Consider the following 22,227-nt stretch of genomic DNA (forward strand, 5'->3'; position numbering starts at 1 on the left):
ATGTTTAAATTGTGAACCCTAAAAGTCTGCTCTTTGAAAACATTTCAGAGATAGATTGCTTGCTGGCTTATTGCCATAAACGTACGGTATTCAGAGGACAATAAATTGCTAAGGAATGGACAGGAACGACAACGACAAAGAGGGAAAACACTTCTGCCGGTGTTTGTGCACAAACCAATAAAACACTGACATCATTTTTGATCTGGATCAGCATAAAAACCCTGAATTTAAAGTTCCAAATGATAATAAAGCAAAACAAAACTTGAAATGAAGCTTAACTGAAACAAACAGGTGCGATTTTGAGGGTTGCAGTGAAAGAACTGTACACATGATCCCTTGAAAATATCACTGGTTTTGGTTTCAGTGTAAGTTAAAATGACCAACATTATGACTAGAAATAAAACAAAGATACCTACACGTATATGTACTAAACGTACCCACAGGCTTGGACACTCATACGATATCATATTAAACTCAGAGGCGGCAGAATCAGGTTAGATCAAATCATGACCACTTCATGCATTACATCCAGAAACCTGATTTAAATGGGTCATTCCATGAAGTTTGGGCACAGTTTGTGACGGCGTCCCTTGTTACATCGGTAACTTTTATTGCCCCTTATTTTCACATTACAACAGATTTAGTCATATCATTCAGCAAAGATGAAGCACGCCACTACAAGAACCTAGCAAGATTTAGAACAATGTCAATTTAAAAACCACATGCAGGGAAAAAAAGATGTTTATTTTCACTTAGGTAACAAGGGACGCCGTCACAAACTGTGCCCGAACTTCGTGGAATGACCCAAATCCAAACAAGTGGTTTGAACTGAGGAGAAACTGCGCGCCATTAACCCAGACTGTAACACACATGCACCCATACTAGTGCATGTAGTGTTAAAGTAGATCCTGAAGGGCCAACGGAAGGGTACTTGCCATAAAAAACCGGCAAATGCTGGACAAATCCACCATTTTTGCCCTTTTGAAAAAGAATGTCAACTGTTGATTTAAATCATTAATTTCAAACACTTTATTTTAATTCACAAATTCAGGAGATTTAAATCGACCAACCCTGCACTTTATCAAAGGGATAAATTGCCACCAAATTTCAAACACTGTCTTTTGATTTCTCTTCAATGTCACCACGTGTGAGAATGGCAGGAACCTGGCTCTTTGAGTTCTTCACTTCAACTGTGTGCAGAACAATGTTCCCCTCATGTACAAGATGTACGAGCATATTCCTTCCCCAAGCTGTAGCTTTTCACTGATACAATTCTCTGTTTTCAATACAAAAAAGAGTACATTATTCAAGCTAAAAATGCTTCCCCCCCCCAAAAAAAAACCTTAAAAAAATAATAACGCAACTCTACATGTGGCCACTGTTTTACCGGAAACACCAAATTAATTTTGGCCTTATATACACGTTGACATACTTTTTATACATGAAACAGCTGCTTAAATGAGCATGCCCTGTGCTGGTATGGTTTCTGGTCTCCACCAACCAATATACATGTATACGAGTTACACTGTGAACGAACAACCCATCAGGGGCCACTCTGTCTGTCCTTACTGTCAGAGCTATCGACGAGACAGTGTTGAAAAGGTACGGGGCTGCAAGAGCAGTAGACTGAGCTGAAACTTTGAATTCCTTTTAAAACCTGCCAGGTGGAACCGTGCATATATAGGCCTACAATACGCATACCAGCATGTACATGCACAATGTACAAGTTCTGGCAAGTGTCTTATTTACATAAATCCTACAGATGCCACATAAATTGCACAACACAAAACACAATGCCAGAAGACCTAATCCCAAGAAAAAAAACACATGTTCTTGGAAATTTAATTCCTTTTTTCCCCTGCATACTTCTCACGTAGAAATATTTCCATGTGCAAGTATTTATGACCATCGTAAATGTACTTGCCAAGAGGATGGAGTTCACAGCTTTCATCATTCTGGTTTTGCCGTTTATTGGACACTTCAAACTAAACACACATAAGGCCCTATCACGGCCATTTGTGAGAGAAATCATGCCTTTTAAGTTATTATTAAGCCCCAGATGTTGATGCGGTTGTTTATCCAACAATCCCTCATCTAAATTAGCCATGTGTTAGCTATACATGTACATGGACCTTGGCATCTGTGTATTCCCCAACCCCACCCCCAAAAACCCCCAAATTCTTAAAAGTATGTGCCATCCATATTCTGAGCCACTGACACCCTGAATGATTTGGGACACCCCGGCCCCTCACCCACAGTAGGCACAAACTGACTCCAACAACCGGCATGGGTCTCTCTTCCTTGTGTGGTACCGGGGCGGCATTTTACAATTCCCCCCTTTGCTGGCCTCTCTGCCTGAGTGACCCAGACGCACTTAATCAGCTGGCCGCGACTGCACATACACATATGCTTACCCGTCGACCTTTGAGATATTTACATGTACACTTCAACGCAGACTGCTGGGTGTATCTGTGTGTATGAATTAAATGATTAACCCCCACAGCCAACAATGACCCAAAATAGAGATAAAAAATGAAAAATTCCTTCCCAGTATTTGTCTGATGTCTGACAGAAATAAAAAAAAAAAAGGTAAACCATAGAAACGATAGTTTAGATTACGAGTCACAGGTTGAGGTGCATGCATGTATTCCATTTTTCTGTTATGGACGTATGGGGAATTTCTAATGATCAATAAATAATTTATTGGGAGAATTCAAACCCGGCCTGAATTCCATGTGTTGTGTTGTCTGGGCGCTCCGGTATTAGGATTGTGTACAAAGGACGAGACTACTTTGGAGACAGGGGTGTTTGAGTCGTGGCTTCACGAGGGTGGGAGCCTTCTCCCCACATGTACTGTACATGTGCATGTGCGTACATGTAATGTAAGGACAAGAACAAAGAAAACAGACCCGCATGTGTGCAGACCTACTCGGAATTCCTGTGCATGGTAAACATTGCAAGAACACATGTACAACGGGAAAAAAAAAACCAAAAAAAAAACCTGATCGAAAGCCTCAGTGAGGCAACCAGCGAGTGAAATTCCACACTGGGAAAACAAAAATTGGATTTTTCAAAACTGCAATCACTGAAAGTCTGCGCACCCGTACACATGCGGGGGTCATGCTGTCCATGGCTAATATTTACCAAACTTTGGTTATAATCTTCAGGAATCAGTCAGAGGAAAGAGTGAATTTAACACATCATAAACTGCAAGTGGGGCTTTTGGCTAGAACTCAGGCTTCTGTTTGAAATTCTTAACCAGACACAACCTGGAGACATGTGTGAAGAGATTAGATGCAGGAGCCAGCAGACACAGACTCTAACACAAACCTGGACAAAACAATTCACCAAGTTCAACATTTATTTTATCCTGAAAAATTGACGCTAATTCCTTCAGATGGAAAATGTTGACGAGGCCGCAAGATGGGATGAAACTGGACAATCCCCATTTGGGCACAAAGCGTGTCTTAAATGCCGATTTTGTCAAAGGTGGAACACCAAAAAAAAGTGATTTACCTGATTTTTTCCATCTAAACTCTTCACGTTTTTCGTAAGGGTTCTGCCTGTAAACTTCTGCACAAAGACCTGTCATGCTACATATATATAAAAAATTTACACGTAAGGAAACTGTGGGCCTATGTATTAAATCAACCTACCCGTACATTTTCTTGGATTTAAATCACGGATGTAACTTTCAGACTTGAGCTACTTGTACATGTACAAACTGGGTATTACACATTCCCTTAACCCAAGCCACACTTGCAACAATACAAACTGTATTCAACGTGTCTCCGGCTGTCACTCCAGAGAAGTATGACGACTCCGGCGGGGTCGTCCGTGGGCGTAAAGCCCAATGTGGTGGGAGCATCGTCTGCCGCAGTGTCGGCAGCAAATGAGAAGGGTGTGGGCTTGAGGATCGGCAACTGAGGCAGCCCTAGCAGCACGTTTTCGACTGCGGCCAGCTGTCTCCTCAGCCAAACGGTCATCGATGAGGGGAGCAGAACCTCTTACAGCAGATCTCCACCTTGAGCGGTCGCTCACTCCTCCCAGAAGTCAATGTTGATGGCACACGCCTTCAGATGTCTGTTGAGACAGCCCTTGAATCTAAGCTTAGGTCCGCCTCTGCTTCTTGCATCTTTGACCAGTTTACCAAAGAAGATAACCTTGGGAAGCCGCAAGTTTTCCATGCGGACTACATGGCCGCTCCGTCACAACTGGCTCTGCACGAGTAGTGCCTCAACACTGGGGATGCCTGCTCGTCTTATATATAGCCATCGTCTCATACATACATGTATACCCATAAAATCACCCACACACAAACCACAAGAATACTGCCGCTCAAATACCAACATATCATGACACCTCCGACTTCGATGGCACATCATGCTGCTATTCCAGGCATTCTGTCAAACTCATTTGAACAAAAAATGGTGCTCAGTAATTTGGTGGTGTGGGCAAAACTCAGTTTAGGAACTGGTCAGTAGCTAATCATTCAAGCTGGTTTTTTTTATACTCTGTGCTCAGTTCAGTTTTTGTGCAAAGTTGAGGCACAGGATCAATCTCAGGTCTCAATGGAGTTCAAATAGTATCATTTGATAAAAGAAGTACCGTACATGTATATTATTGGGGGGAAGGCATTTTTTTTTCTTTTTGTTAAGTTTTTCTCTGATTAAAAAGGGTCCCCTTCAGGAGTTTTAATGAAATAACCAACTGTTCATACTACATACATGCACATTTCAGCAGCAAATAGGGTTTCATGCAGTGCCTGTCGGATATAGCCCACTGCTTCAGAGGGAAGCCAAACCTGCAAATACCATCTGGTACCATGTAGCAACAGGGACGAGGAACCCTGGATAGAAATTTCAGCCAGGACAGTTACATGTACACTGTGCACCCTTGGTCACACTTGAGAGATAATAAAAGAAGGGCTAGGTCAGGCAGGTACTAGTAGTGTACAGTGACTAGCCAGGCACTTGAGTGATGACCCCTAAGAACAACACTACAGAGTGTGCTGTAGACTGTAAAGGCTTGATCAAATGTCTGAAGGGGAGGAGGGACATGTGCATACATGTATGAAATTCCGACTTCAGTTTTGTTGCATCACGGTTCTGGTTTTGTTTCTAAGCTGGGTTTGCCGATAGCATGTTGTAAGATAATGCAGGAATGTGATGTGCATGGATGCAGCACCCAACAGTTCTCAAGCGCCACCAACATTTCTGTTACTCCTCGATCCTGGAAACAAAACAAGGCAAGGAATTCCCTTCCAACAGCATGCAATCACGTGGATGCTCTGCTGCCCCAGGTGGAGCGACTGCTCACACATCCCCTCCATTGCTATTCCCTTTATCTACAGCCTCAGTGACAGAAAAATAAAAATAAAAGGAACAGGCCTCTCAGGGTCCACCAAAAGGGAACTTATGAACAAGTGCACAATGTCTCTCTTGGAAATCATGATATTTTGCTAGTAGGTAAACTACATGAACATGTATGAATGCAGGAAAGGTGCCACCCCAACGGAATAAAACCACTACCAATCAGGATGGCATGCTACAGGCATAAGTTAGCAAAACTCTAAGATTTGGGAAGAACCGATAAACAACGGTAAATTTAGACATGAGCAAAGAAACTCCACGCTGAAGAGGACGGTTTACATTTTATTCTTTTCCCTTCAAATTCTTAAGGCATGCATGCAATGCCAAAAAAAAAAGAGAGATATCAGCTGATTCAAAGGCAAATTTAATGCTGGCAATCATAAAAGCCGAGACACAGTCGAATACCGTCTCCCAACACATTTTAAATTTGGCTGCCAGATTGATTTGGCTGCAGTACGTCTGTTACCATGGCAACTGCTCTGTCATTGTGAGCCCGATCGCGTCTCGCGAACAAGCAATGACTTGTGCAGTCACATCTGCAGACACTGTAAACATTCCTACACCTTGAAGTGTACAAAGAAACCCTTCCTGTGCCGTAAGCACCATCAACTTCAAAAAAAATTCTGTAACTCCATTCATTCATATCATCATGAAGCATCTCGTTTTGATTTCACAGCTATATAATGACTGTGCAGATCTTGCCAAGGGTAACAAAGGGAAGCCGGTCGAGGAAATGCTACATTCAAACCTACTTTTTCCATCTCATGTATTTAAATTCTTAAGTGACATCTACAGGTACATGTACTGGTGAGTGGAATCTTTACTGATTATTCTGACATACAAGCATGTACATGTACATGTACGTGTACAGGTACATTAATCTCTTGGTTGTGCAGTTGCCCTGTGTTGGTCACCAATATCAGCTGCCGATGACTTTTGGGCAAACTCCTTTTAAAGGACAGTATAATTATAATGACGTTATCATCACAACGATGAAGACAATTTCATTCCACCTATCAGGAACTATACACCAACTTTAGGAAGTGTGAACGTGTACAGGTGTATCCGAGGGTGGATGGCATCTGCCCATTCTATGCTATCCGGTGCGCAACATCTGACATACCGACATGTACCGGGATGGGGAACCCCAACCAGCAGGATTTCCATTACCACATAGTCCAGATGGTCTATGCAGAAGTATCCCCTCATCTGAAACGATAGCTGCAATCAATTTGTCTCAATACAGACCTTCTTTTCAACTTTTGTTCCACATGTTCAATGGGTGGTTGGCTGCCTGTTTGGTTTTTATGCTGATGAGTATTTCCATAATCATGAGCAAAACTGTGACGTCATCCCGGGAGGAATGCCTCAATGTTACATGTACATTGGTTTGTACACCAAAGATTCCTACATTTTTGTAGACTTTGCCAAAACCCACTTTACTTTTTCTTTCTTTTTTTTGGGGGGGGGTTTCAATGAAACACCGCTGATTTTGGTTGAATAAAGGTCTACTGGGGAAAATGAAGAGGAGTAAAAGCATGATTAATATATTTGAAGATATCAATTCAATTCATCCACATTTCCTTTTAATAACTGACAAGAGCTTAAAGTCATAGAAATTCAAGCAGTAAGTCTGTAGTCATGACAGAATGCAGAGTCCGGACAAACCTTGGCATGACAAGAAAAAAAAAAATGGGGATATTTGGCTCCCAGGCATTACCAGTTCTTAATTAGGGCAGCAACCGGAAACCCAAACCAACAAAGAGTTCATAACAGCTGATGTCACTTCTCGGAGTGGTCTTTCACTTTCCATAGCTCTGTATCCAAAATAGCCTTTTGCATCCTCTAACTAGGATGTCAATCTCTAAATCAACTCAACTCTGGTCTCCAAAAAACATTAGTTAACACCCAACACATGCAGCTGAGATTGTAAATGCCCAAACCACAGAAATCATTTTATCATACTTAACTGCTATCGTTTTTTCCCCCATTAGTAATGATTTTATAAATAGCAGCTATTACAACAGGAGGTTACCCATATCCAAAAAATAATGGCCTGGTCATCATCCATTGCATTCCTGAAAAAAATAATGTCTTCTGGTCAAATATAATATCACTGGGCAAAATCCCAAACACTGATTATGTCTCGCGAGACAGCTGGCTGTAATCATCCCAAGCCAAGCACCCCAGCACAGTATGCTGGACACAGCTTCATGTACATGTACAGATGAACTGGTTGAGCAGTCAGTGCATGTGAGGTCAACCAAAACCAGGTCACTACAGCCAGGCAAGGCCACCGGTCAGTGGTGACCTGTCAGGGGCAAAATTACGATTACTGGAACAAGGCCGCTGAACTGAGCCAGACATGACAACTAGACTGTGGTCACCCAGTTGCATAACTGCCTGAGTGACCTGTCAAGCTTAATGGCCAGCTCACGCCCGCCGCCTATTTGTCCAAGCATAGTCCCCTGAGGGCTGGCCATAAATTTACTGACCAAACCATGTCCTTAAAGTGGCACTCTGGGTCGGGAGGAAAGAGAAATTACCGTGTGAGCTATAAGCTCTATTCCATTGCTACCTTTTGGGACGGGGGAAGGAGATGACATGGGATGGAGATGGAGTTTGGGAGGGGGGGAGTTGAGGTACACGTTCCTTAGTCCCTCACTGGTGGTGAATGCGTAGGGTTGGGGGGGAAGAAAAGCTTCTGCTGTTGAAATCATTGACGTTAATGTTTTCTGGGTTATCAGCTGAATGCATACCACTACTTGTAGTTCGGGGAAAAAAATATTTGCAGTGTTCCTGGTTCCTCTGTTAGAAAATAAACACAAAGGTACATGTACAAAGCTGTATGTACCGGTATGCACCGTCATCCTGCACAAACTCGGTCATCTAAACCTGGCTTTGCTGGTCACTTTTGTCTCTGTAGCATAGGAAACTACAGAGAAAACTCTTGGATGTGAGAAAGGACACCAGTTTAGCAGAACGTTGTGATCCCAGTTGTCATGGGCACAGGCTTCAGAATCCTGGCACTGTTGGTGGAATTTTAACGAGTAGCAATTTATAAACAAAATTGTAATAAAATATGCAACAGGCAGAACTGTACTGACAACAGTGAAGTACACCGGTACCCCGGTACATGTCCGTGTACATATGTAGGCCCGAATCTGAAACTACTCGTATACCAGGCAAAACAACAACAGAAATAAAACAACTGGTTGGGTTTGATGAACTTGTCTGCCTCTTTATGTCAAGACGCAAGAAAGATTTTGCGACTACACAAGTGTTCAGGGACTGATGTCATTAGAATCCACATCTGAGCCGATGCCCTCGCCCCCATGGACTGTATTTCAAAAATCACAGCCCTCTTGAGTTCGTGAACCCGAACGCCCGGGATTGTAGCAGGCTAGTCCCCACTGCCTTGCGCGCGTGTCGCCTCCGCCGGCGTTCGTTTGTCAAAGGCAAAACAACAGCAACGAAATGCCCACTATCAGCTCATCAATTTCAGAAGTGTCTGGCAGCGGCATGATCAAACAGAGTTGAAGAAGGCGGGAACAGAGCACATTCTCACTCCGGGATGGAAGGAAGGTGGGTTGCGGAGAAAGCAAAACATACATGTACATGTATTCCGAGATATTTACAGCTGGGGAGAAATGGCTGGTAGCCACTGACAGATTTCACTACCCTCCCCCCTTTTGCCACATTCAACAGTCGGACATCTTTAACAGACCATCAGTAAACATCCTCAAAACATGGTGTGTGGGTATACATGTATATACCGGTACATGTATGAAGATGACGGAATACAGACCATTTATAGATCTAATTTTTTGCGCTCTGGTGGATAACTCCAAACTAGGGATACAAATTCATGTCACCTTTACGACCCGAACAAGAAAAATAAATTGAAAGCAGAAAACCCTTTCCAGTACAATATTTCCTCCATTAAAGAGCGTACAATCCTGAACGTAAACACATGTAGATTCAGAGGGCACAGCCCACAGTCAGCAATGTGCATATACATGTACATGTACATGTACTTCCTTGTACATGTACATAGACACAGATTTCAAAATCCCCATTTTACCCTGTGCGAGTTGATCAACCAAGCTCCCTCGCCACACCTCAATCCACTGTACATCATACATGTACGATTGTGCAGCTGAATTCGGACTGTACATCAATAGCATGCCTGAATCTACTACACAGAGTGTTCATTCGCCATTCCTAACTCTAGTAATGCGTCACTACGCTCATGTGAACCAAATGCAGGCCTAGACTAGCAGAGACCTGTTTGCCTTTAACCAAATCGACAAGGGTGGGATGTGAACTTCTGATCTCTAGAGCGCTTGTACTGAAGACAACGCTGCGGTCCTTTACTCCAGAGGCGCACAGGTGCATGTACAGTGTCCTACAGTACAGTCTTGCTGCTCAGTACACCTGTCACTCGCACTAAGACTTATGGATATCGTTCATTCAAGTATGCATCACCATCGCTGTGGAACTCTCTCCCACACCATATCAGAACTGTCAAAAATGAAAACGAATTTAAGTCACTACTTAAAACTCACCTGTTTCATTAATGGCTTTATTTCATAATATTACTGTGAAGCGCATCGAGATGTGCTATGTGATGCGCTATATAAGAAATGTGTTATTATTATTATTATTACAGTATTTCACACGTAGTAATTTTTTTTTTTTTTTGTAAAACTCATTAGAAATTCTCCTGGACAAATACGGTTTACTTCCGTAAATCTTCTTGAAGAAAAGAAACTATACAATGGATCTAGAAATCTGAGACACCTGGACAGGGGAAAAACAATGTTCAAATTGCCACAGCGCAGAGTGCATGCATCATCAATTTACAGTGCAGACCCGGCTACAAGACCCAAGTACACGCAACAGTGTAAACAAAGACAAAGGAGTGCTTTTCTAGCTGGTCTTTTATTTGGCTGTATACACTGTAGCCTGTGACTTGAATGAAGAGGCTTTGTGCTGGTCTTGTTATGATCTACACCAATTGTAGGTGATTAGTCACTCCTCTGATGCGTGCCCACTGCGTCAACAGCAAGTTTGGCGCAGGCAGGAACATGTTTGCTTTCATACAAACTGCAGGCATGTCACAGATGTTACAACAAAATGCAAAACTACACATTTACGGGTATGCACCTGTACTAAACAGAGTGATGAGGGGGGGGCTACAATGCATGAATACGCATACAGGTTCCAGTGTAAAACGAAATCAAAACCAGAGAAATTCACAGAAACATGCGTACCGATATCTACACAAACAGGCACTGGTACGGTGCATGTGCATGAACATGCAGGTACATGTACAGACAGCCAACATTAAATGTACATACGTGTACATGTATGTACATCAACTGAACATGACTGTAAGCTAAACACCAGTGCTATAGGTCTAAGAAACTTTGAACTGCACCTGTCGAGTTACTGCCACCAGCATTCAGTCACAGGCAAATGTGAGTAATGCTTACATGTACCTGGTACCTGCATGTAATGTTCCTTGTAAAACCCTGGTATTGAGCTCAGAATTTGTTGGGGCTTGTGCTGAGCTCAGAATTCATCCGGCTGCGCTGGGAGCCCCAACACAGCTACTGTACATGAAAGCTTTGCATTTTTTTTTCTCTTGGGGATGTGTTGGAGATATTTTAAGTTACATGGTACTCACTGAAGGCGGTGAAGAAAGCTACCCTCCAAGAACCATCAAACTCCACCAACACCTGGTTTTTGTCTGTAAATAATTGATTCAGGCCTACAAAGCCCGTCTGCATTGACTTGGTGCAGGGCTTCGCTAACTATTAATAAGAAATTGCCAAAAAAAACCACACACACTACAGATATTTTGAAGTGCTGGATTTCGTGGTTTAAGGAAAGTTCCAATGTGAAATAGAAATGCCCAGAGAACAGGGATTGTTGAATACCAGTCGCTTCACAAATCAAAAAGAGATATGGGAGGGGTGGGAACGTGGCAGACCATATTTGGTGCAGCATTCAAAATGAAGCAAAATGAAGGGTCCATTATTAAATATATACATGTACTGTTACAAAATGCAAACACCAAACGCAAACACAAAACATCCATGTACTTACCCGATCTGAAAATGAAAGGTGAAAATTGGTTACTTTGTGTGAAAAGTCAGATTTGGAAATCCTCTGCCCTGCTACAGTAGAAAGCACCCTTCCCTTACCGATCTGAGCAAAGCTTCAATTAAAAAACATCCCGATTGAACCCAGTGATTTGTGTCAGTATGACAATCTTGTTGAAACATGTCAATGTTCACCGGTGTTAAATTTTCTTGAACTGGTTCTTTTACACAATTTATCCTTTCCATGCAACGCATTTTAGCCAGAGTTGGCAAAGTTGGGACACTCCCAGCCAATGCTACCAGTGACTGGGCGCCAAGACTGACAACCTGCATTGAGGTGAGGAAGACTCAAGCCAAATTTCACCTACACAAGTGATCAGGGTTGAAATTGGCTGTCTAGATTATTACCACATGTGGGCGAAGTGACCTTTCCCTACTGACACAGCAATATTTGTCCAAAATTCAATTTTAAATATCTCAAGTTGGCAACAAAGAATTTTAAATGTGTTTTAGAACTTCTAGTTTATGTCTGTAATCAGGTTTTTTGCACAGCCAATCAAATTTTTGCAACTGAAATTTTTTATTAGTGTTTTTGTTTCATATGCTGCAATGTTTAAGAGAAGCACCCCGTAACATGGAAAAACCCATACAGTCTGTTGCAGGCTGCCAGAACAAGCCTTGTGATTGGTCAGATTGTGCAAGATTTGTGACACAATAGGCCGTCCAAATATGGTAATACTCCAGACTGATTAGTCAGATTAACACTGACCATCATTGATTATTAACGATTTTAATAGTTGGCAATACGAAAACAGCTGACAACAAAGGTAATGTACAATCCATCATTTGTGCATTATGTTCCTTTGTGGTTAAAAAAAAATTGTTCCAAATCACAAGGGTGTTTAAGAACAAACCCACTGAACATCTTATCATTCAACGTGTCAGCCCCTTTAAAATTCACAACTGATTAATCAACTCATTGCATGAAGAGGGAATTTCCCTCAATGTCCCCACGATTATTATGTATGCGGATCTATTGCTTTGCCTTTATTTGAACAGCCTTTTTCAAAAACACTCCAGAGGCTCATGAATTCTGATAATGGATGTGAAATCAGCATAGAGCAGAAAAACATTTGAAAGATTCACCTACAGAGGTCACGTCCATAGCCAATTTTTAGCTGGAATCAAGAATTTTTGTGAGTTTTTCTGGTTTTTAATTTTTTCCCAATTTAATACTTTTCAGGCACTTTTTCCCAAGTGAAAAAAAAGCTTTATCAAGGAGTTACATGTAGTTAGGGTAGACGGCTTTTACCGCTATGCACAACATTCCACTCCAGCTGGATTTTAATCATAGGAGGATTCCTTACAGCCTTTCAGGAAGTCGTCAAATGTGTGAATAGAGCTCATGATTAGTGTTCAGTAACACCCAAGATAAATAACTCATTTATGACTCCATGTAAATGTACATATACACCGTACCAACACACCATCACCACAAGTGTTCACGAACTACATGTATCCACAAACATGTTCCCTAACCATGGCAATTTTCTGACGTTACGGGGTAGACTACCAACCAAACGGAAACAATGTGATAAATATGATTATAAAAAGGAATAAAAAAATAATACAGGTCTACAACTGTGAAAATATGGTATTGGAAGATGCGTCATTAGATGGGATTAAACTTGGTCCCAGCTGAACACCACTTTCATTTCAATAACTGTGAAGTCGCTGTGTATTCGATTCAACCCACTTGTGCTCCACTTTTTAAAATCTAATAGTAATGTAGTTTCATCTTCTTTACGACGAAACCGTTGTACTTCTGACAAACTCACACGATCACGCTTCTCTGCTAATCTACAGGTGTACTTATTTACCTTCCCCTACATACTTGTGGTTCCTTACTCAGAATTGCTTCATGACGGTAATTGTACATGTATGTACAGTATGTGATCAATCCTGAAGGTCGAGTTCATCAACAGAGGGAAGCTCAAGCTCTCTTCCTTCACCTTTGACCTCCATGTACATGCACACTGACAAAACATTTAGGATACTGAACCGGGAACTTACCATAGATTCAACCCAGGGTTGCTTTTTTCTTGTGACATTTTAGCGCAGTAGAATGCAGAGTTCAAAAGTTCTATTGGTAATCCACCCTGGGTTGCAGTGCATCCTCACCGGCAAAATAAAGACAGACTGGTGCACAGCTTTCCAACTGGGTTCTTGCACGCGTTCCACGTGCACACAAAGACCATACATTCCAGCATAAATTGTTGTGCGTTCTCAGCGTTCCTTGCATCAAATGCGCATAAATTTGCGTGCCTATGCGGTAGGCTGGTGTGCATTTACAGGTATTTTTGGAACCGGGTACCCATTTTTGTCAACATCTGGTACTCGGGTACCCATAAAAGAGAACACTTAACAACAAATGGCATTGCAGGCAAGCCCGGTGGACCGTGTGCCCGAGACAGGGCTCTTTTTCGTACATACATGTAGGAAGCAAGCAGCACATTGCTCTAAACGTCAGGATAAATCTCTCCTATCTTTTTCTCGAACGAAATTGTTACCTTCAGTTTGCAAAATCCTCTTTTTGTAAGTATATGAAAGAGAAAAACAAAAGTTTTGACGAGGAACAGACGACAGATCTGCAAACCACCTACACAACATGCAGCTAACGCGCAAAGGAAATGTACCGGATGCCGCACGACCACGTACAAGCTGAATGCATGTGCACAAATGGTGAGCGCTGGTCATGTCACGTGCGGACTACATGTACAAAAGTGCTACGTACACCTGGGTTAAAAGGCTTTTATGAACAAAAATACCCTGTAGCTGCAACAATACCCACACCACTCAATGTATGTCCACTTAGTTTGATATTTGTAATAAAAAAAACGCCTCTGAAATGCTTCAAATGACGTTGAATGTATCGTAAGTCTAGGGTTAAGAGTCATCACTGCCTTTTCTCACTTGGACCAATTGTATGCATGCTGCAGAAACCCACGTTAGCTGAAACCGCATGAAATTCTGGCTTTCGAGCTACTGAAGCTGAAGTGCCAACTTTGTAGTCCCATTCAAGCCCGACTTACATGTGAAGTAATTTTCATTCATACTGTTTTATTTGACAAAAATACTCTTAGATACAAATGTTTATGACCAATGGTCCTGTAAATTTTTATCATTTTTTTTTCCGCAGGAAAACGACTGTAGCTCAACTGGCGGAGTGGGTAACAAAATTAGCTGTCGATCTCTGAAGCGCAGTTATATGTACATACATGTATGACCACGGGGCCAGGTTTTCAGCAGCACGGTGATGTTTCAGCAATTCTGTCCTCAAGTATTAATTTTCATAGACGTTTGATATATGGATTTTTTTTTTACCAGTTTATTTACGTTTTTTTATTTCAAGTTTGTCTACGGGTACGGGAACTGGGGTTTTTATTTCAACAGGCAGGTACCCAGGTACCCGGCACAGGCCTACTGTGAGGCGAGTACATACCTGTGAACAGTCTATTTAATTTTAAACTGCGCCCTCTTTTATTCCTGCTCGGAGCAGATGGCAGGTTTGTGTCCTGCAGCACTGAGCCTCTAAATAAATATACGCACCTGGTTCATTTTGAGAGTTCCAAGATCCAGTCACGTGAAGTTGCAGGCCCACTGCATGGGCTTAGTTCTGTCACCATCATAGTTTCAGTGTCAATTTAGTTCGTGGGGCGGGGAGGAGACAGCTGGACTCTGAGCCTCCAAGTGCTGCAAGTATTTGATGCAAAGTTCAGCAGAATTTGGGTTTCAACTGGTGCCAGCGAAAATCCAGCCAAAATCCCAAATGTCAATTGAAAAGTTCAACACTCCATGATCGTAATCAAACGTACATTTCAGGCAGGCCAGGAATCAATGTCATTCCAGCCACAAGTCAGCACTGAGTCGAGACTTGCATGTCGTTCACCATTCCAATGGGAGACGGGGCGGGAGTCATTGCAATTCTAGTCCTCACTATTCAGAAGAGCAGCATCCCGAGACGTTTTTCAAGTTTCAGTGCGCACGAATCATTTATTATGCTGCTCACCAGTCATATCCCTTTGGAAGCTTCGCAATGAATCAAATGTCTGCTTGATCAACTGAAGATCACATTTCCAGAAAGACAGCTTCCAAGACCACACGCAGCAAGTAATTTCTACACAGTAGGTTCAGTTAGCTCAAGCAGGTAGTCCTTTACCGAAAACGGAGTGATGTACATGTACTTCAATATGTAGGCTCAGCTCTTGCCATACCTCCTTGGTGAATATTCATAGGGGGGAGGCTCCAGGCAACCTTGTCAGCCATGCATTCTTTCAGCATATTCATAAGGATAGGTCCAATCACTGTCTATCTAGCCACCTCTGAATATTCAGCAGGACAAGTTTCAGCCAGTCTCTGCTCTATCTGATCACAGTTCATACCAGGAGTTTGTAATGGTGTCTTGGTTCCACCATCCCATCCATGATGTTACAGCATCCTCTGAAAAAAAATGGAAATATACACAGTAAACACTGGTGCTCTTCAACTCACATTCTGGTGTCGGCCTGATTTTCATGGAGTTTAATTTTACTTGTGTCTAGTTCTTCAATGTATTAAATCCATGTACATTGTAAGTTCCATATGACCTGCATATGAGACAATCACAAGGATATTACAAGGAGCATCTCAACTTTACATGTACTTTCTTAGTTAACCCTAACCCTCCTCAATCCTCATGGCCTGCCACAAGCACGCGGGAAAGTGTGACCACATGCAATGAGTCCCGCCCCAGGGATGTTGTTTATGCTTTGTCAAAATGTATTTTGCATAGTGTAGATCACGGCTCGAAATCAACGGGCGCGGGTGGCTAAAATGCACCCGTTTGTCTCAGAAATGGGCCCACCAAAATAGCTGGAACCAGCGAAGCCAAAATCTCAGCCTAATCCACTCATTTCGAAAATGCTGGATTGCTGCAGTTAGTTCCCTTTTACCAGTACGTCTGTGTGCACATGCACGTTCTAAAGGCCTGGCACCCGACTGTTGGCATCGCATTGCTAAGCACAAAAGCAACAGCAAGGACAAGGGTCTTTGCTTTCTTTTCTTGAATATATGTCTTTAATATTGTATGGGAGCTACTTGCTCTCGTAAACTGACAAATTCAGCTGTCTAGGGAGCTAGTATTGCTCCTGTGATGATTAGCCCAATTTCGAGCCCAGTAGATAGATTTGAAGCAACTACTGCTGTTCCTTAACGGTGTAAATACTGTAGCCCACATGTCCTGTTACATGCAAATACATATATGCTTACTGCAGTAGATTTGCCCGAGTACAGCTGGTTCCAGTGCATGTGAAATAAGAGTCGGACATTGGACATTTTCTGACCACTAAGCACATCTATCCGAACGCCCGCAGAAGTGCTGGGACAAAATATCCGAACAGTGCACAACCTTCAAATCATCAGTCAAGTTGTCGCATGTACACAATGCAGTACAGTAAGCGAGCGGGTACAAGGTGAATGTGGTACTGGTGCCAGAGTACAGTAACTCCTTACAAACAGACTTCATGTCAAGTCGCCACTGACCAATGCCTCTGCACACATACGCACCAACGGTTTACGACCAAAAAGAAGTTGATCACTGAATTTCGGAAGTCTTTCTCAAGTATTGAAGTACCATATCAACTGGGTTGGGTCAACTTGGGTGACAATTGCCACAATTGCCTTTTCATGCCTGCATCATTTAAACTCCATGGCATCTGCACCTGGGTTGAGCGAGTTCCGAACTTAACATAAAGTCCATTCAAAGCTGAGGTCAGAGGGGAAAAAAAAACCTACCAATAGAAGACTGTCACATTGTAACTTTTGATGAGGTTATGACCTAATCAATATTTCTGTAAGAGTTTCATGAAAGGCTTACGCACCTTCTGCACATAGTACCAGGCGACGTGACCTCCATACTCCAGCGATACTCTAGGGCTGAAGCAATTCGAATAATTCACTTTTGGAATATTCGACCTATAATTTGATTGATTATCCGATTATTCAGTTGTAACGACCGGCGGATTGTTGATGAACAAACTACCCGGTATATACAAAATCAGTTGCAATGACGCACACAATTATGATATAATAGCTTCTCACATCTAGGAGAATCTCTAGCCGCTATTTAGAAAGATTTAAGAGATAAACAAGACTTTTTGCCCTGTTGAATATTTCTTTTCCTATTAAATTATTTAATGAATAATTCACTTTTTGAATCGTTGCAAGATTTCTGACGGTTCTCATTTGAATCTGCTTGAAACTACATGTACAACATGTAGCCTCCAGAGTGCAATTTTTCTCAGTTGAAACAAAAGAAAATTTTCTCTTTCTTTTCCTGAATTTGGCATTCGAATATTCCAAAAATAATATTAAAATATTCCGTTAGTCGGATATTGGGCACAGCCCTACAATGCTCACTGCTTTCGTACAGACACGGTGTCTTGAGCTACATGTATATGCACATGTACTACATGTCTGCACTACATGGAGTATCATGTACAGCGTACATGTACATATACTGGAACATGTAGTACATACAGGTTGAGCACATGTACCCCGGTGTCCATGGATTATGGCTGAACATTGTAGCACGTGTCACTCCGTGACTTCGGTTCAAAGAGTAAAAAGGCGATATTGCATTCAGAAATGACTCGCAGCGGTCATTATCTCTAGAGTCCACCTTTGTCAAAAGGGATTCTAGCTGTGGTAACTCTTCATTTTTAAAACGGGAAATTCTGACCGCAAATAATCCTGCTTGGCACAAGTTTGCCGTGAAAGAATGCCAGCCCCAACTGATGAAAACCTATCCTTGCCACTCGGTGTTTCCTGACACAAGCTGATCCCTCGGACATCGCAAGCAACCAAACCACCAGGAAATTCATAGTGGATACAAATGGATCCTGCTGCCAAAAATCCCTGGTGATTTCCCTGAGTTTCCCCCCTTGAAGGCAAGACCTCAGAGGACCAGGGCCTGGTTAAGGAGACAGAACTTTCACCAGGAACGACAAGCAATGACAAGAACAATCACTCTTCCTTGTCAAACAGCAAGACCGATAGCAGCAGATGATGGTCAGCTCGGATGGGCCAATTTGATGGCCTGACAGTGTTTTGCCCACAACTGAATCAAAGGGAAAACCAAATAAACCATCCCTGAAAAAGTAACATGTGCAACTGTCACTGTCAAAAGCACCAGGAGTAGTTTTGAAGTTTCAGCGCCTCAGCCGAAGGTGTAAATTTGAAGATACGATGCAAATGACATGTGTTTCCTCAGGAGACTCTCAATGGATCAAAACTTTTTATTGGTCAGCCAAATGAAAACAGACAAATCCTAAAGCACAGATGCTAAAGGCCAGCCTAGAGGCCTCAAAACAATCTTCCAATTGGCTGTTGTGTGAGAAGATGAACACAGATTCTACAAACATCACAGCAAAGTCATGCATCGATGACGATTTGGGCTGCAAAGCAAATCCACACCCAGGTTTTGATGAAATGCTGGAATAAAAGAGTGAAGACTGAATAGAAATGCCAAATGTGCCAATTTGCCTTTTTAAAAAAAAATGACCTCAAGATAAACTACCTTTCCAAGCAAACTAATTAATACATTGACACAGGCTTATTAATCTCCAAGCTTCACTCTCACACACTGCAATCCTGACTAGGAGTTCCCAGCCAGGCAACTGCATACATGTACTGAATTCTACAAATTACCAGGACCCTAGGAACTCTGAACCCAGCTGTTCACCCCTCCTCAGCTACCAGAGTCTGTCACCGAGTTCAGGAGTTCACACCTTCGGCATTCCTGACAGGTGACAGACAGAACCTGCCCGTCAAATTTGTTTTGTCTGTGGGTAAAGTGAGACAGGTGGATGGCAAGATAGAGACCAGGCTGGTCAGCAAACAAAGAGACCTCAGCAATGGGGAACAATGGGACATAAATTTGTTCCCAATCTTGGCTCCCAGACAAACAATCCTCCTGTATTCCAAGCCAGACCTGCAAAGGTGCATGAAGGGGGATCAGTCAACAAGTTGAACGGAGCAACCAAGCTGGACCAAGAATACCTGCAATATCATGGTTACTCAACAAGCACTCTCAACAAACAAATTACACAATAATTCAGAGAGTCGAACAAGCAGGAAGACAAGTGAGCAAGATCAACAAAAAATAAAGCAGATCCCCTAGTCAATGAAGTTAAAACAACACCGCATCCTGAAAGGTATTCGTTCCACTGCGACAGGCACATCAAGTAAGATGTACATTACACACTGGAAAGAAAATTTGTCATACAAATTGCCAGACTGATAGTCACAGGTGTAAAAAACCACGTTGTAAGCTGTTTCCAAGTAAGCATGTACATGCAAGTGCATGCACAGTGGTTTTGGAAAGGTTTTGTACATGTATGATGTCCACATAAGCAAACTTTAATAGGCAATAAGCCAGTTGGCAGTGCAAATAAGCTCAACTTCAAGACGCATAATGTCACACAAGTAGCAAGGAAAGCCTACAGATACCGGCACATCCCAACGATGAAGTTATCGGTTATGCCAAACCAACAGAGGCTTTGCGTGGCAGCCATCTCGCAGGGCAGTTGTTTTGTTCCACAAAGAAAGCCTCCTCGTGCATACCCTGTGGAACAAAGCACTGGCCTGTAAGATAGCAGCCATGTAAACCCTCTATACCAACTTTGCAGAAGATCAAAGCAAAGGGCAGAAAACAGAGAACTTTTCAGTATTGTTGATGTGATTAAGAGAGGGTTTAAGTGCAGTTTTACACGTATTTGCCAGAGCTTCAATTCTGAAATTCCGACACATCTTACGAAGTACCCCTTGACTGTGTCCATCAAACCCTAGTTATCAAGACCATCTTGGGAAACCAGGTTTCCGCTGTGGGTAATTCAGTCCAGGTTTTGAGAACTCGGCTGAACTCTGGAGAAGAATAGTCGCATCAAACTGCTCAGTCGTAGTGACTTGCGCTTTCCTTTTGACAAGCTCCCCAATCAACAAGCAAATAAGCATCTCCCTCGGGAACGACCCAAACTGGCCACTTAGAGCAGGCGCTGGGCCCCTTTCCTCAGCTTGCCACGGTGGAGGTACACAACCATCCCCCGTAGGAGGCACAGAACCAGACAATTTGACCCAGTACCCCTCCCAGAGGGAGCCCAGGCCATTGTCTTGGAAGATCCGATCAAGACGGAAGGAATTATCGGGAAGGAAACGCCAATTATCAAACACAGAGTTGACAATATTGGCTGGTCCTTTTCTACCCAGCTCCCATCGAATTCCAGATCCTTGTCAACATCGATTAGGCAGTGGTTTGGCTTCTTTGCAGCCATCCATCTTTCTCACAAGAACAGGGTAAGGGCATGACAGAAAATTCAATTCACATTCTGAAGAACATTAATTGAAAATAACTAAGTTTGCTGTTCTAACTACACAAGCACATTCAAGTTGATCATTTCCACTTCTGGATAAGAGCTTACAAATGTCCATGTACATGCAAGGTAGCTTTATTTCCCTGTATTTTCCTGAACTCTCCTAGATTTGAACCGTCAGACAGTCAAAACTTCAATTCACTCCTTGCTAAACTATTAATCATCGCATTGAACCTTTCTTCACAAAACAGAATTTCCATGTGGATTTATTCTTTTTTTCCACTGTGAAGGGAAAGTGCCCACTCAAGATGCACCCATATACAGAGCCACATTTTAAGCACACACCTTCACTGATTCATGAAGAGGTGGAAACGTCATAAAATGACTGTTTTTAAATTTCGAGGTTTTTTTGCTATTTTATTTTATAATAACATTGGTTTTTTTTAGCATTTTTACATCCTTCCACAAGCAGAACATCATGAATATTCACAATAACATTAATGATGTCAGGAGCAGACACAGCTCAGTAAAGTTCTGCTTTTAAATTTTCATGAAGAGACGAAAACATGGCTGCCCTTGAACACACGCAAATATACTTCCCAGAAAGGCATTAAAAAAGTACACACATTTACATCGGTAATTCCAGAAATTGGGGGTCCAAAAGTGTGACACTTCTGTGTCCCTGTTACATCTGTCCTTTGTTATTTGACGGGGGAAATGTCACTGGAATTGATTTCAAACTATTACTATTTGTTTGCCAGGTAATTTGCATCAATTCACTACTCTTGGAAATTACATGTAGAAAATGTGTCGGAACTTACAAAATCATATGTCAGATGTGACAGGGCATGACAGAAAATTCAATTCACATTCTGAAGAACATTAATTGAAAATAACTAAGTTTGCTGTTCTAACTACACAAGCACATTCAAGTTGATCATTTCCACTTCTGGATAAGAGCTTACAAATGTCCATGTACATGCAAGGTAGCTTTATTTCCCTGTATTTTCCTGAACTCTCCTAGATTTGAACCGTCAGACATCTGTCCTTTGTTATTTGACGGGGGAAATGTCACTGGAATTGATTTCAAACTATTACTATTTGTTTGCCAGGTAATTTGCATCAATTCACTACTCTTGGAAATTACATGTAGAAAATGTGTCGGAACTTACAAAATCATATGTCAGATGCGACAGGAACACAAAACAAATGGACTCCTAATTTCTGGAATTACCCACATGTATCGGTACAGTACCTGCAGTAAGTGACCTGAGAAGTGAGACACAATACTTGGGCAGGAGAAATGCAAAACCTTCTAGTGAATACGTGTACATGTAT

General features: G+C 42.1%; 1 long non-coding RNA gene across 10 annotated transcripts in view; it reads right to left on the reverse strand.

Annotated features, from left to right (window-relative positions):
• Nucleotides 1–22,227, reverse strand: part of LOC110988330 (uncharacterized) — a 107,448-nt gene that overhangs the window by 30,766 nt on the left and 54,455 nt on the right. For all 10 annotated transcript variants that reach the window (XR_015426604.1, XR_015426601.1, XR_015426602.1 and 7 more), the window contains one exon: nt 15,092–15,982. This is a non-coding gene — a long non-coding RNA (uncharacterized LOC110988330). The remainder of the gene's footprint in view (nt 1–15,091; nt 15,983–22,227) is intronic.

The sequence above is a fragment of the Acanthaster planci genome, linkage group LG10 (genome assembly GCF_054643075.1).
Source record: "Acanthaster planci isolate LZ-2023a linkage group LG10, COTS_SCS, whole genome shotgun sequence".
Lineage (NCBI taxonomy): Eukaryota > Metazoa > Echinodermata > Asteroidea > Valvatida > Acanthasteridae > Acanthaster > Acanthaster planci.